Genomic DNA, 15,873 nt, shown 5'->3' on the forward strand with positions numbered 1-15,873 from the left:
ATTCCTGATGGAGGCGTGCAGGAGGCAGTTGATTGATGTTTTGCTCTCACATGGATGTTTCTCTCTCTCTAAAAATCAATAAAAAATCTTTAAAACAAACAAACACTATACTCAATTAAACAATAATTGCTCCCCTCCCTCAGCCCCTAGAAACATTTGACTACTCATGTAAGTGGAATCATACAGTACAGTATTTTTGTGACTGGCATTATGTCCCCAAGCTTCATCCATAATATAGAATGTATCAAAATTTTCTTCCTTTTATCTATATATATAAAAGGCTAAGTGACGATCCGACTGGCCGACCGGTAGGACGTGCAATGACCATCAGGGGGGCAGACGTTCCAACCAGTAGCTATAATGGGCACTGACCACCAGGGGCCAGATGCTCAACGCAGGAGCTGCCAAGCTGCGGGGACTTGGCAACTGTGGTTCTCGAGTGATGCACCCCGAACCAGAGAGGAAGGAGCCCAATTCCGGGATGTATTACCGGAGAACCGCCCTCTCGCAATCCGGGACCCCTCAGGGGATGCCAGAGAGCCAATTTTGGCCCTATTCCTGCAGGCCAGGCCTAGGGACCCCACCTGTCAGAGGGACTGCGCTCACTCCACAGACTCCCTTCAAGCCACGGTGCTGCACCTAGGGCAGCAGACCAGGGAGGGACTGAGGGAGCTTGGCTCCAGGGTGTGTCCAGCCCGTTTCACCCAGTCCCGCCCCGTTGGCCACCTTCTAATTAATTTCCTCTCAATGTGCACGAATCCATGCACCAGGGTACTAGTGGTTATATAATATTCTGTTGTATGGATATAGTACATTTTGCTTATTCATTCATCCATTGATGGACACTTGGGTTGCTTCCACCTTTTTGCTGTAATGAATAATGTTGAAAGGCGGACTTTTTATGAGTGAGAACTTCCCTCAACCACTGTTGAACACTAAATGGTTAGGAAATTAACTTTTACTGAACACTCAATAATGCTTCTTAATGTGTTCAACCTAAAATTACAAGGCAAGCTGTTTATATGTGAAACTTTTACTGCAGTAAAGTCATTTTAGCAACAATAATTTTTTTGAATCACAACGTTAAGTTGCTTTAAATACTTCCTGTGCTGTTAAAAATTACAAGAAGAAGCAAAACATCAATTAGAACACAAACTTGCAATGTGTATCTTTTCTGAGCTCAAGTAGTGCCTACAGTGTTTTTTTGGACTTCAAATGTAAAGAAAATTTTTCATATTTCAAAATCCATTTAACTGTACAACTGAGGACCTCTCATTCCATCTTCAATTGGAGATGATTAATCCTCAATGTAATATGTTCTAAGACATTATCAAGAGAATAATTTAATAAAATTGTATAAATTTCTTTAAAGCAATAATTTTGTTTTACACAAAGCTTTTTGAGTTTATTTTCCTTGGGTTGGAGATTCATCTTAACATGCATGCATTTTAAGACAGCAGCAGGGTTTTGAACTTCCCAGCAGACAACAGACAAGCACAGGGGGCTGGAAATTCCTATTTAAAAAATGGAAATTGTGGTGGGTAATGGAGAAGACACACATATGGTGGGGTGATAGTTTATCCTGCTCCCCCCAAAACTGAATCTATACTTAATTCACATTTTTTTTATTACAATGATCTAACCTGATGCCTGGGTGGGCTAAGCAGCACCAGGCCTTCCCCTAAAGGTTCCTACTTCCTCACTCAATGGCTCTGAGCAAGGGGAAGGGGCTCCTGTGGAAGATTCCTGTCCAACCTCTGAAGGGTCTTGGCACAACCCTCTGGGGCAGTGGTTCTCAACCTTCTGGCCCTTTAAATACAGTTCCTCATGTTGTGACCCAACCATAAAATTATTTTCATTGCTACTTCATAACTGTAATGTTGCTACTGTTATGAATCGTAATGTAAATATCTGATATGCAGGATGGTCTTAGGCGACTCCTTTGAAAGGGTCATTTGACCGCCAAAGGGGTCGCGACCCTCAGATTGAGAACCACTGCTCTAGGGGAAAGCTGAGTCTCATTCTAAATCTGTGGCACATCTCAGAGGAAGGCGAGGGCCGTGTCACTGCCCTCTGCAGCTGGCTGGTACATTTGAGGGCAGTTATTTAAACTTTTCCCTTTGATTCCTGTGCTCAGAGTGGACTTCCCCTGCACACATGTCTACCAGAAAGGGGTGAGGTCCCTAGACTTGGAGCCACAGGTCTAAGGCCAGAGCTTAAGGTTTTAAACACTTCCAGCCCCTAACACTTGAGAAGCTCAAATGCTGGGGAGTGCTGAGGCTTTCTCTCTCTCCCAAATTGAATTGGTAAAAAGTTAATTGTGGGGTAGGACTGACTACTGAGAAAAGTCCTGGGTCTTTGGCCCACCTCCCTAGGGCAGCCCTGCAGACTGTGAAGAAGGGAAAGTCACTAGGGAGGAGTCTGCAGTACCAATCCCTGAGTACTACCAGGGGACCTGCTCAAGGCCTAAAACACAGACAGGGGAAACAAGGGAAGCTGGAAGAACTGCCCGTGGTGGGAGTTTAGAGACTGCCACTAATGACCACAGGGACAACTTGTGGCACCTGCCACAGACCAGAAACCCCTGAGCATGATGAGGAAGGATGGAGCACTGCTTCAGCCTGTGCTCCTGGAACTGCTGGCACAGGGAGGCGCCCAGACTAGAAGGATAAGACTCAGTGGTCTATGAATAGGAACAAGGACCAGAGGCCTTCATCTAGTGGTCTCAGTGGGGTTTTCAGACAACCCCTCCGCCTTGGCTGGAAAACCTGGGCGACTATAGTCTCTTAGTTGTAGACTTAGAAAAGGGATGGAATGGGAGAAGCTGTGACTGGTTAGTTGGTAGATGGAGATGAATCCTGCCCTTATCCCATTCTAGACCTCACCTAGTCAGCCATGTCCTATTCTTATGCCATTGTTCTTGATTATTATTTTTAAAATATATATTTTCATTGATTTCCTAAAGGAAGGGAACGAGAGAGAGAAACATTAATGATGAGAGAGAATCAATGACTGGCTGTCTCCCGCATGTCCCACACTGGGAATTGAGCCCACAACCCAGGCATGTGCCCTGACCAGGAATCGAACTGTGATCTCCTGGTTCATAGATTGAGCCACACTGGCCGGGCCCTTTGTTCTTGAGACATCCACAATTATTCTAGAATGACATAAGGCTGTTGGGTTTCATGGCTCCAAAGAGTAAGGTTGAGGGTAGTTACTTCCCCTCAGCTGCCTTCTACTGCTCAGAAAGGGAATGTGGTATTCTGGGGGTGGGGGGTGGGGGGGGTGGGAGGGGGCAGACAAAAACTTAAGATCAGTTCACTTTCTCCGCATTCAGACTGTAGACCAAATATATCTTCATCATTATAAAAAGAAAACTTGTATAAAGCAAGATAAATAGCTTTCAAACATTTGAATGACAAAAGAATTAGAGGGCCAAAGCCAAGATTTTGAAAATAGCACAGAAAATGACCTTTTAAGCCCTAGCTAGTTTGGCTCAGTGGATAGAGCGCAGCAGACTGAAGGGTCCCAGGTTCCATTCCAGTCAAGGGCACGGTTTCAGGCTTAGTCCCTGGTAGGGGGTGTGCAGGAGGCAGCCAATCAGTGATTCTCTCTCATCATTGATGTTTTTATCTCTCTCTCTCTCTCTCTCTTCCCCTTTCTCTCTGAAATATATATATATATATATATATATATATATATATATGAAATGAACTTTTAAGATTTTTAAAAAATAGATTTTTAGAGAGAGGAAGGAAGAGGGAGACAGCTGTCTCTTCTATGTCCCCCAATGGGGATTAAGCCCGCAACCCAGACACGTGCCCCGACTGGGAATCCAGGAATCCTTTGGAGCACCGGACGATGCCCAACCAATTGAACCACACCAGCCAGGAGGAGAATGACCTTCTTTTGTTTGATTGTTTGTTAATCTTCACCCGAGGATATTTTTCCATTGATTTTTTTAGAGAGAGTGGAAGGGAAGGGGAGAGACAGAGAGAGAACCATTGATTTGAGACACCAATTGATTGCCTCCCTCCCAAGGGGGGCGGGTGGTGCGGATCCAGCCTACAACAGAGGTACCTGCTCTTGACTGGAATCAAACTCGGGACCTTTCAGTCTGTGGGCCTATGCTCTATCCACTGAGCCAAACCGGCTAGGGCAGGAGAGAATTACCTTAAAAAAAAACAAAAAACTAAGCTCTAGCTGGTTTGGCTCAATGGATAGAGCATTGGCCTACGGACTGAAGGATCCTGGGTTGGGTTCTGGTCAAGGGCACATGTCCGGGTTTCAGGCTTGATCCCCAGTAGGGGGTGTGCAGGAGGCAGCCGATCAATGAATCTCTCTCATCATTGATATTTCTATCTCTCCCTTTCCCTTCCTCTCTGAAATCAATAAAAATATTTTTTTAAAAATCTAAAATTCACCAATCCACAGCTCAAATGTTCTGACCCAATCAACAACACTGTCAGAAACACAAGAGTATTTAAAACAGGATACTATCTCTTAAACTGTAATCAATACACACCCACACACAAAAGTGCACAAAAATTGAAAACTCAATGTTAAAGAAGTTAGATGCCTGGTAGCTCATCTTTAACTGATGTTACATGTTTCATACACACTATGGCAACATGATCAGCAGACCAAATAAATGCAGGGAGCCTGAGGCTGTGGAGGCTGCTTGAGGACACAGCCTGCCAAGCTTGGGAGATGCTGGGTCTGACTATGAGCAGATTCAAATTTTCATACTTGATAAGAAGGCAGGGAAATCAAGTCCAAACATTATGCTGATATAATCCCTTCCTAAGTCAATCTTTTTTTCTCCATGAGCCACTTGGTTTCAAATTGTTCAGCTGTGGTCTTCCTGCTGATGTTCAGAGCTACCTATGGCCCCTTCTTGGGACCAGGGCAGTTGTGTGACCCATCTGCCTCTCCCAGAAGGGTCCCAGCATCCGAAGAGGAGTCCAAGAATGCTGCCTCCATTCCTTCATGTGCTGGTTCCTGCTTCAGAAGCTGAGCTTGGCCAGGTTTGGAGGGAGCCATAGAAAACTAATCCATTCATCCAAAACACTTCCACAAACTTTTGTTTTTGTATTTTGTACATGGTTTATCATGTCTCATCCCAAATCCCCAGTTCCTGGTGAGGTGTCTGTTTTCTCTCCCAGCAGACCAGACTGCTCTGATGTCATCACAGAATGACTCACAGCTCAATTCCGAGGCCTGGAGAGCGAGACTCAGAGGTGGGTGGAGATCCTGAAGGAAGCTGCAGGATCGCTGCTGAGGAAGCCTGTGGGTGTCAGATCTGCTAAAAGCCTAGATGTGGGCTTTTAGGAAAAACAGCCCCGAGGCTGGGGCCTGGTCCAATCCCACATCAAGCCTCCAAAGTGGATTTCCTGGGTCACATCCTCAAGTGATCCAGAACCAAGATCAGGCTGGGGCACCACACTCCAAGGTGGGAGGTATCACTCCCCACTGGTCATAACGTCTAGGTGACAAGCCACAGGCACAGGGCGTCAGATGACCTACATGGTCGTCCTGGGGTTCAAAGAAGAATCTCTGCAAGGAGTACCCCAGGTGCCAGGAGATCTGCTCCCAACTAAAAGCTCACCTTCAGGTGGGGTGCCTGGGAGAAGGTCAGAAGAAAGTAAATGGATGGAGGGCACAGCCCTCATTTGATACTCATCCACTCTGGGGTTTCTGCAAGGGGGGAAACCATTTAAACACAAGGGTCCTTTCTGGTTCATCTTGACCGAGTGGGAGGCAGGCTTTATAGAGAAGACATCAGAACTCCTGTAGCTGAGAGCGCCCAGGGGTGTGAATGATGGTCACGGGGTTCTCTGAAAACCAGCTGTCCGAGAGCCGAGCAGCAACCCCCACCCCTCACCACTTCATGAGGATGAACTCACTCCCCTCTGAGATATTTGATTCTGATCCAAAATGCCTGATGTTGATTTGGAGTGTTCCTTCAGGAGGAGAGCATTTAGATGGAAGAATCACTTGGATCCAAGGAGGAAAGGGAAAGGAAGCTGTGCACAACACTTCATAAAATTGAAAAGTTAATCCAGGAGGGATGAGTCGTCTGACCTCCTCTCCTCTGGCACCAGAGCACTTGGCTCTGAGAGGACCCTTGGCTGAGTCTATGGGGTGCCCCTGACATTGAAGGAAACTCGGGACAGGGATGGGAAAGGTGACGAGGGTGATGACACATCATCAAACCTGGAGCAACAGAATTTCAGAAAAACCCGAATAAACCCACAGTCACCTCTACCTCCAAGGTATTTTAAAAGATTGCAAGGTAGCAAAAAGGAAACCACTTTAAACCTGGGTCAAATGGGGAAAAAATAAATCAAAGAGAGCGGGAGGTGAGGCTACACCCGGAGAGCAGGTACACACACAGCACATCCTCCCCTCCCTAGAATCTCTTTCAGTGTCACTGGCTGCAGTCTCACTGCTAAAGCCCTCCCTGACCCCTCACTCTGCTCCCTTTCCTCCCATCTAGCTGAAATACACCCTCTCCCTCTTCCTGTCCCTGTCCCCAGATCTCATTCTCTGGCTCTACCTCAAGATGTTGGACATGACCTTGTTGAAGTGTTTGGAGTACTGCTCAGGATTCACAGTCTAGATCTCGGACTCTCCCCCATTTTTCAGCGTTTTGGCAGCATGTGCAGCTTTCTTCTTAGCATCATATAGTGTGAATATATCAGTGACAGCCACGAAATAGACCTCCTTCTTGGGGGCACTTTCATGGCTTTTCATGGCATAAACTTCAACAGAGGGATCAAATTCTCCAGGACCAAAGAACCGAGGGAAGCTGAGGAGGCTGCCGGGCTGTCTGGAGGTGTGCCATAGAAACAGAGCAGGTCACTGCTCATCCCATTATTCTCACACTCCTCATCCTCTACCCGCTCCTCCACCTCCACCTTTTCCTGCTCTGCCTGGTCCACATTGTGGATGCCCGGCAGCAAACTACAGTCCATGATCTTTAGCTGAGCCAAAAACTCTATGTCCCATTTCAGTTTTTCTAGGAAGTTCTTTTTACCCTCCTCTCCTATCTGCACTTCTGCCCTTCACTGAGGAAATCATTGTCTTTAAATGTTGGCAAGCTCTTACCCCTTCTCCTTGTCACTCGCTTCTCTGGCAACAGTAGAACCCTTGAGGTCATACTTGCAGTGCATAGTGAGCTGATGGCTGAACATGTTTCTAGTGACCACCATGTAGGTTTCCCTACCATCTATAGTCAGGCAGTACGTGCTCAAGAACTATGGCAAAAGGGGGTTGCCGTGACACTCGCTATGAATGGGTGGTGCTTAAGATGTGTGTCTCAGGCACATCCTCAACACAGTCTTAATGACGAAGTGCTGGTCATAGGTGGCGAGGAAACGTGTGCCGTGTTGGCCCCGGCTGTCACTATTGAGAGGGGCCAATCACTGTATTCTGGTAATCCTGATCGTCAATCCCAAAGCTCTCCTGAAGATTTCGAAACAACATGGGACAGTACTCCTTGAACTTCAAGATCCTGGGAAGGTTCTCCTTCTTGAAGAGATGATTGTCCACCTGGATCTTGCTGTATGCTTTGAGGTCATCTTGTTGCCGATGGAAATAGAGCTCTTCCACACAGTCATGAGAAAAGCATTTCAGGGATCGACACAAAGGAAGATGCGATGTAGTGGTAAGATTTATTGGAGTAAAAACAAAGGACTGCCCCCAGGTGCCCACTGTCTCATCCACGACCAGGTGGTTTAGCTTCGTCTCATTGAGGAAGAAGTCCTGGGCCTGGTGCCCACCAGGAGGGTCAGGATCCAGCACTGTAATGCTATCACCCTGGGCTCCGCAAGTCCAGCATAGGCTCTGCTTCTGGCTGTGTTCCAGCTGGCACTGCACTGCCACATGCAGGCCCGTGCTTGGAGCCATGCTTGGAGCTGTGCAGCTGCCACAGAGAGAGAGAGGGCAAGGAAAGGAACAGGCAAACACACATGTGCTTCCCAGATGACAGGCCTTTGTTAGCTTTGATTATATTATCTCGGGCTTGGGAGAGAGCAGGCTTTCTTTCAAACTAACCAATCTCTTTCCTAATCTCCTGGGTTTATACTGGGCCCTCACCCTGACCAATCCCTTTTCTGGATCTTCTGGGGTTTGGTGTCCCTTATCTAACCTCATCCTTTTCCCAGGCTAGATTCCACCCCTTTATGTTGCCATTTTGGCTCCTACTGTGCATGCCTCAGAGTCTTGCCTCTTCATCCGGTTTCTACTGTAGGCGCTAACCTCTCCCTGTGCCATCTTGGTTTCTACTGCGCATCCTTCCAGCAAAGGAGTTTCCCCTGCTGTTTTATCCCTCCATCTGGCTAGTGGCTGGTTGTCCCCCTCGGGGGATTGGAAAGCTGATTCTCCCTGCCCACTTCGGGGGTTAAGTCCCCTCAACAGAGGATGTGGCTGTTCCCTGGGGAGACTGTGAATGCTATGGCTTCCTAGTGAATCAGGCGTAACGTCCAATTCGGTGCCCTAGTTTATTAGACTTAATCTGATTCCATTTGCTCCCTTCCTTTATTAATAACTAACAATTTGGCATTCGCATGACAGGGACAGGGACAGGGACATTGCTCAACTCATTGATTGTGTAGATCACCCCCCACATCAGGATGCTGAGGAACTGTTCACTGGCCAGAATAGCTTCAGTTTCTGGCTCACATGCTTCCCCTTGGTCTTGGTCTTGGTGGAGCTGAGCAGCATCACTGCCACCACCGTGGTGCTGGTGCAGTTGGACGATGTGCTCCGGGTGGTGGCAGTAGTGACTAAAGGAGGGGTGGCCGAGACCACACACAGGCCCAGGACTTCCCCTGATCAATCCCCATCCCCACTGCCTCACTGTGCCATGGTTGCGCCCATCCTCTTTGCAATGAATAATATTAATATCACATGCCAGTGGAATGATAGCAGTGTTTCCCAGTACCTGTCTGTGTGAAAAGATGTTTTCAAAAGTGGAATATATAACGTCTTATTATAGGTCAGCATTAACAGAGGAATATTTGAAATCACTTTTAAAAAAATATATTTTTAAATGATTTTATTGCCCAGCTGGTGTGGCTCAATAGTTGAGCATCGACCCATGAACCAGGAGGTCACCAGTTCAACATGCCCAGGTTGTGGGCTGGGTCCCCAGTAGGGGGCATGCAAGAGGCAGCCAATTGATGTTTCTCTCTCATTGATGTTTCTGTGTCTCTCTTCCCTTCCTCTCTCTCTCTCTCAAATAAAAACATATTTTAAAAATGTTTTTATTGATTTTTTTTTTTTTTTTTTTTTTTTTTTAGAGAGAGAGGAAGGGAAAGGAGAGAGAAACATTGGAGTGAGAGAGAAAGATTGATCGATTTGCCTCCGGTATGCACCTGTCTGGGGATGGATCCCATAACTTTGGGCATGTGCCCTGACTGGGAATCCAACTGGCAAACTTTCAATTCATAGGGCCACGTTCAATCAACTGAGCCACACCATCCAGGGCTGAAGTCACTTTTGATGATGGGAAACACTAATGTGGAATCCCAGTTAAGTGAAATGTCCCCATTCCCCACCAAAAACACAAATTTATTATTCTCGTTAGTGGACTTGAATTATAAAACTTACTCAATTACTATATTTTGGATTTCATAAAAAAAAAAAAAAATTATGTGCCCTAGCCGGCTTGGCTCAGTGGATAGAGCATCGGCCTGCGGACAGAAGGGTCCCAGGTTTGATTTCGGCCAAGGGCACATGCCTGGGTTGCAGGCTTGATCCCCAGTAGGGGGTATGCAGGAGGCAGCCGATCAATGATTCTCTCTCATCATTGATGTTTCTATCTCTCTCTCTTTTCTCTTCCTCTCTGAAATCAATAAAGAAATATATTTTAAAATTATGCAAAAAAGGTAAAATTTAATACTATGTACCTACAAAAAATCTTTGATTTTGCCACTTGTCCTACAAAATCTAAAATATTTACTATTTGGTCTTTACAGCAAAAGTTTGCCAAACCCAGAGAGAAAAAGAGAAAAGAGCTGAAGACCAAGTCTAAGGACAGAAGTCAGGAAAAGATAAAGGAGCTCCTGCAACTGAGACTGAAAAGCAGCCGCCAGGGAGGTAGGAGGGAAACTCCAAGAGAGTGGCATCTCCAAAACAAAGAGAAGAAAGTGTTTCAAACAAGAGACAATGGTCAACTGTGTTAAATGCCACTCGGGTAGAAATAAAGATTCAGCTTTTGGATTTGGTAGCATGGGACTTGGTGATCTCTGTGAGTGGTCTCAGCAGCGTGGTGGAAGAGGACAAGACAGAGAGGAAAAGGTCAAAAGGTGAGAAGATTCAAATAACACATCTAAAGTGGTTAGTATTGTACAGTTGTGTACAGTAATTATCATTGAAGCTGACACTGTTGGTGCCCATTCATATCCCTCATTGCTACCATTTCAGGAATATCAGCCTGACTTTTAACTATGCAGATGTTCCTGATTTTATTTGTCAGAGAACCTTCTCTGGCTGCTGGAGTCTGCTCTGTTCACAGGCAACAGGCTGGAGCTGCTGAGGAGTTAATATCCCCAGGAGCAGGCCTCTCACCATAGTAGTTGCATAAATACACCAGTCCCTTGCTTTTCACCTAGGGATAACGATTCTTATCTCTAAAGCAGGGGTGGGGAACCTTTTTTTCTGCCAAGGGCCATTGGACACTTATCACATCATTTGAGGGCCAACGAAATCATCAGCTTAAAACTTGGCCTGCTGTATTTGGTCAAACATTTCATTAACTCACCCCAATGCCTTGGCAGGGCCAGACTAACTGATTTCATGGGCCTTATACTTCCCGCAGGCTGGATATTCCTCACCCCTACTCTAAAGTATCTATTCTGCAGAGTTCCCTACTAGGATTAAGAATGGAAAAACCTGTACTGGCTGGTGTGGCTCAGTTGGTTGAAGTGCCGTCCCATACAACAAAAGGTGCCAGTCAGGGCACATACCCAGGTTGGGGGTGCAATCTCTGGTGGGGGATGTGTGGAAGTCAACAGATCGAAGTTTTTTTTCTCTCTCTCTCCCTTCCTCTTAAATCACATTCCTATGACCTTCTATTCTGCTTCCCTCTTCTAATAACAGTGAAGATTTGGATTGATCATGGCCCCAAGTGTTAATGGTCCCTAGCTCAGGCTGAAGAATGACTAAGATGAGACACTGAGAAACAACTGAAACCATCTACATCCACACAGATTACAATTATGGGAGCTAAGAACATATTAATACTTTACCTCCCACCTTCTAAATTCTTCTGGCTGGGCTGGCTAATAACCAAATTAACAGAGATTAACAGGAGAAAATTAAAGTTTAATACATGTGCACGGGGAATTCACATAGGCATCGTAATTCCATGAAAATTCCAAAATTAGTGAGGCAACATTGATTATATAAGACAAATTTGGACAAAGGAGAAAGGAGAGAATGTGGTAGTAGTTTTCAGAAATGGGGATGTTGATTTATAGGTAGTTGAGGAAGAACGGAACACACATGGCAGGAAAATCCTTGCTAGGCTACTCAGACACAATGGGACCCGGGGGTAGCTAGCTAACAAGAGGCCTGGAAGCCTCTTGTTTACCACACTTAATTCAAATTAGACTAAGGCTGCCTCCTAAGATCTCCTTCCTGAAGCAAGTGTCTCTGTCTGAATCTTTTGGGAAAAGGGGGAGGGTTAACGATTCTTTCTGAGTCTCTGTTTTCTTAATAAACAGCTTAAAATTAATATTCCAGTAGCTCACTGGTTAGAGTGTCAGCCCTTGGACTGAAGGGTCTTGGATTCGATTCTGGTCAAGGGCACATATGCCCATTGTAGGCTCAGTACCCAGCCCTGGTTGGGGTGCATGTAGGAGGCAACCAATCACAAGCAGTCGATGTGTCTCTCTCACATAATATTTCTCTCTGTCTCTCCTCCTCCTTTCTACGCTCTCTGAAAATAAATGGAAAAAATATCCTCAGGTGAATATATATATATTCCCAAAGCAGCTTCAGGGTGGCAGAATTTTGGTTCCTTCAGTCAACATTAACATAATTTTATTAATTCATTGTCATCTTCGACATAACTACTATTCCAGGAACATTTTGACCACAAAGAGAAAAATTATAAATAGCTTTATTGTTCATTTGAGGAATTTCTCAAAATCCCATTTAAATGAACATTGAACTCAACTTTTTAGTAGATAACTTTAAATGACTGCTTATGCTGTGTGTTAAGCAGAATAATGGCCCCCCAAAGATGTCCATGTACTAATCCTTGGAACTTCTGAATATGCTGTTACTGGTATATGGCAAAGGGGAATTAAAGTGGCAGATAGAATTAAGGTTGTTAATTTATTTGACCTTAAAATAGGGAGATTATTCTGGATTATCTAAAATGGCACACAATGATTACTAGGGTACTCAGAATTAGAAGAGGGAGGCAGAATAGAAGGTCATAGTAATGTGATTTAAGAGGGACTCAACCAGCTGTTTCTGACTTTGAAGATGGAAGATGGTGGCACAGCCTAGACATGTGGACAGTCTCTAGAACAGTGGTTCTCAACCTTGGCTGCACATTAGAATCACCTGGGAATCTTTTTAAAATCCTGATTTCTGGGCCTCATCCTCCGGAGATTCTGTTTCTCTGTTATGGAGTGAGGCCACAACATTAGTAAGAAAGAAACAGAATTTCCGGAGGATGAGGCCCAGAAATCAGGATTTTAAAAAGATTCCCAGGTGATTCTAATGTGCAGCCAAGGTTGAGAACCACTGCTCTAGAAGATGGTAAAGGCAAGGAAAGGGATTTCTCCCTAGTGCCTCCAGAAAGGAGTAGCCTTGCCAACACCTTGATCTTTACCCAGGAAGACTTGCTTAGACTTCTGACTTACAGAATTGAAAGATGATTAATTTGTGTTGTCTTAAACCCCTAAATTTGTGACAATTTGGTACAGCAGCAATAGGACGTTAATATACTCTCCAATGTCACAGGCACAAAGTTTATGTGCCCAATGCTCCAAAAGAAAGGTCACTATTCAATAGATCAGACTTTAGAGCAAGGAAAGGTTTATTGATCTAGAAGGCCTAGCTTGAGAAGATGGGAGAACTAATTCTCAAATCCACAGCTCAAAATCCAGGCTATATATATCTTGGGGAGAAGGGAGGATGAGTGAGGAAGAAGTGGGTGAGGCCTATAGACAGCCAGGCAGCTGAACAAGGTTAGGGATAGGAGCAGCAATTATTTTTTCACTAGAGGCCCAGTGCACAAAATTCATATATGCTGGAGGTTCCCTCAGCCCGGCCTGCGCCCTCTCACAGTCCAGGAGCCCTTGGGAGATGTCCGACTGCTGGCTTAGGCCTGCTCCCCTGGGCAGTCGGACATCCTTAGGGCTGCCACAGAGGTGGGAAAGGCTCCCGCCATCGCCGCTGTGCTCGCCAGCCGTGAGCTTGGCTTCTGACTGAGCAGCGCTCCCCCTGTGGGAGCGCACTGACCACCAGGGGGCAGCTCCTGCATTGAACATCTGCCCCCTGGTGGTCAGTGCACATCATAGGGGCTGGTCATTCTGCCGTTCAGTCGATTTGCATATTAGCCTTTTATTATATAGGACTAGAGGCCTGATGCATGAAATTGTGCAAGGGGCTCGGCCCTCGCAGCTGCGGCTTCGTCCAGAATGTCATCCGGAAGGATATTTGGAAGGTCATTTGGCTGTCTGGTCTAATTAGCATATTATGCTTTTATTATTATAGACTATGGGCCCAGTGCACGAATTTGTGCACCTTGAAAGGAACTGTGGGCTGCGAGGCTGTGGTGGGCACAGGAGCGGGTCTCAGCCCATCCTCCATACCCCCGCCCAGCCCCTTCCACCGTGGCCCCAGGTCCCCTGTCTGCCAGCAGCCTTGCTGGCCCCACTCACACCTGCTGATGATGGTGCCAAGCGATCGGGACCGGTGCTGGGCACCAGCAGCAGGTGCAAGTGGTGGCTCCAGCACTGGCAACAGGTTTGAGTGCCAGGTGGGACCGTGGCACATGGGAGCAAAGAATTTTCAGTAACCACCAGAGGTTCGCCCTGATGACAGCAACCGACACCCCGCTTTGGTCTGGCGCCCCTGCTCACCTGCTCCACCATCCCGCCACGGCTGACACCAGCCATATTCCGTGCTCTGCCGTCTGCTGCCCATGTCCGCCATATTCTGTACACGCCCCCTGGTGGTCAGTGCATGTCATAGCAATTGGTTGTTCGGTTGTTCTCCCTTTCAGTCTATTTGCATATTAGCTTTTTATTATATAGGATTCTATTTTGAGTCTGCATTAATACATTTCTTTATACACAGATATATAGATGAAATCTATGTAGATATAAATAAAAAGAGTGAAGCTTAAAAGAAATAATAGGTAGTCAGCTAAATAATTTAGAAAGGAAAAATATGTACTTATAGATGCTGGCGAGTTACCAGCTTTTAGGGCTAATAGAAACATTTTCATATGCACAGTCTTTACAGTAATTTATTACAAAACTCTTTGACTTTTATTAAAAACAATCTTTAAAATATTTCAAAATTAGTAGAAAGTTAAACACACACATACACACACAGAACAGCTCCAAGGGTTCCTTCATGGCAAGAAAACAGGTGAGAGGCAGATTACCAAGTGTTTTCCAAATGATGCGCCAGAGGTAGGATCTCTGGACAATTACTGCACTGGCTTCCACGAGACCCTTTGAAAAGTCCGTCTGGTCCATAACTATTATCTGACTCCCAATTACATGATAGTTTGCCCTGACTGGCAGGATGTTGAGGTGAAGGAAAGGGTTTAAAATGATACTCTGAACAGGTTTAGTGGCAGAAAATGTTTAGATGACGAAAACAAAGTGGGGTGCTGTCTCGGCTTCCGGAGAAGTTGAAGCGAGGCGGCGAGCACCCCCGCGGACAGTCGCCACGGACAGCCTTTTCGGCGGGACCTGTTGAGGGCCCCGGACTCGGGACTCAGCACGGGAAGCCGGCCTGGGGGCTTTGGGGGCGCAGATGGCCTGAGCCCTTCACCTGAACCCCAGAACCGGTAGATCCGGCCAGGCCCGGCGCCGCCCTCCGCACCTCGCTAGCGGCTACGCGCAGGAGGGTGCGCGTCGGCGGGTGCCGGTCGGGTCCTGCCCGCCCCGCCCTCCGAACGCGGCCGCCGGGCCGGGCTCCGGGCTCCGGGCTCCGGGCTCGGGCCTCCGCCACCGGGGCCGGCGCTGGGCCCGCCCGGGGTCGTCGGGCCCGACAGCGGCGCCCGTCCCCGCCCTCAGCACCGGCACCGCAGGCCCCACGGCCCGCAGCCCCCCGCTTCCCCGGCGGGGAGGGGCGCGTCGTCGTCACGTGACGCCTCGCCCGCCGGCCCTGGTCACATGGTGGCACGGCCGCTGCGTCAGTCATCCTGGCTGCGGGAGTCGAGCCTCCGTCGTCTCCGCCGCCGCCAGCTGACGGGGCGGAGATCCGGGCGCCAGGTCCTCGTCAGCCCGCCCCCGCCGCCGCCGTCGGCCGTCCCAGGCTGGGCCCGACCGTCATGGACCGGGTCGGGACCTCCGCCTGTTCCGTGTGAGGCGCGTCGCCTCCGCCGGCGCTTTTTGAGACCTTGCGAGCCCTCGGCGCCCCGGGAGCCCCTCGTCCTTGGCAGCCTGTCGCCGCCCCCCGGCTGGGCTCGAATGCGCGTCGGGTGAAGGTGCAGGCCCGGTCCCGCCGCCGCCGCCGCCGCCGCCGCCGGGAGATGGTTCGGGCCTAGCGGAGCCGGGACTGGAGGTGAGAAGCCGCGGGGCTGCCCGAGGGCCGGGCCGGGCCGCGGGGGAGGGGTGGGCGAGGGGAGGGTGCCGGGGGCGCGGGGTCCCCCGGGGGCCTCGGGGACAC

The 15,873-nt window shown here is 47.8% G+C and overlaps 1 protein-coding gene and 1 pseudogene across 2 annotated transcripts in view; one reads left to right on the plus strand and one right to left on the minus strand.

Annotated features, from left to right (window-relative positions):
* Positions 1-6,555: 6,555 nt before the first annotated feature.
* On the minus strand, positions 6,556-14,181 carry LOC139010118 (phosphatidylinositol 5-phosphate 4-kinase type-2 beta pseudogene; annotated as a pseudogene).
* Positions 14,182-15,418: 1,237 nt separating this feature from the next.
* AFF4 (ALF transcription elongation factor 4) overlaps positions 15,419-15,873 on the plus strand; it is an 84,635-nt gene continuing 84,180 nt past the window's right edge. For both annotated transcript variants that reach the window (XM_070415009.1, XM_070415008.1), the window contains exon 1: positions 15,419-15,768. The gene's annotated coding sequence lies outside the window, so the exon portion shown is untranslated. The remainder of the gene's footprint in view (positions 15,769-15,873) is intronic.

This window comes from Myotis yumanensis, unplaced genomic scaffold (assembly GCF_028538775.1).
Source record: "Myotis yumanensis isolate MYYU_CA2020_CCGP unplaced genomic scaffold, mMyoYum1.0.hap1 SCAF_5, whole genome shotgun sequence".
In the NCBI taxonomy this organism is placed as follows: domain Eukaryota; kingdom Metazoa; phylum Chordata; class Mammalia; order Chiroptera; family Vespertilionidae; genus Myotis; species Myotis yumanensis.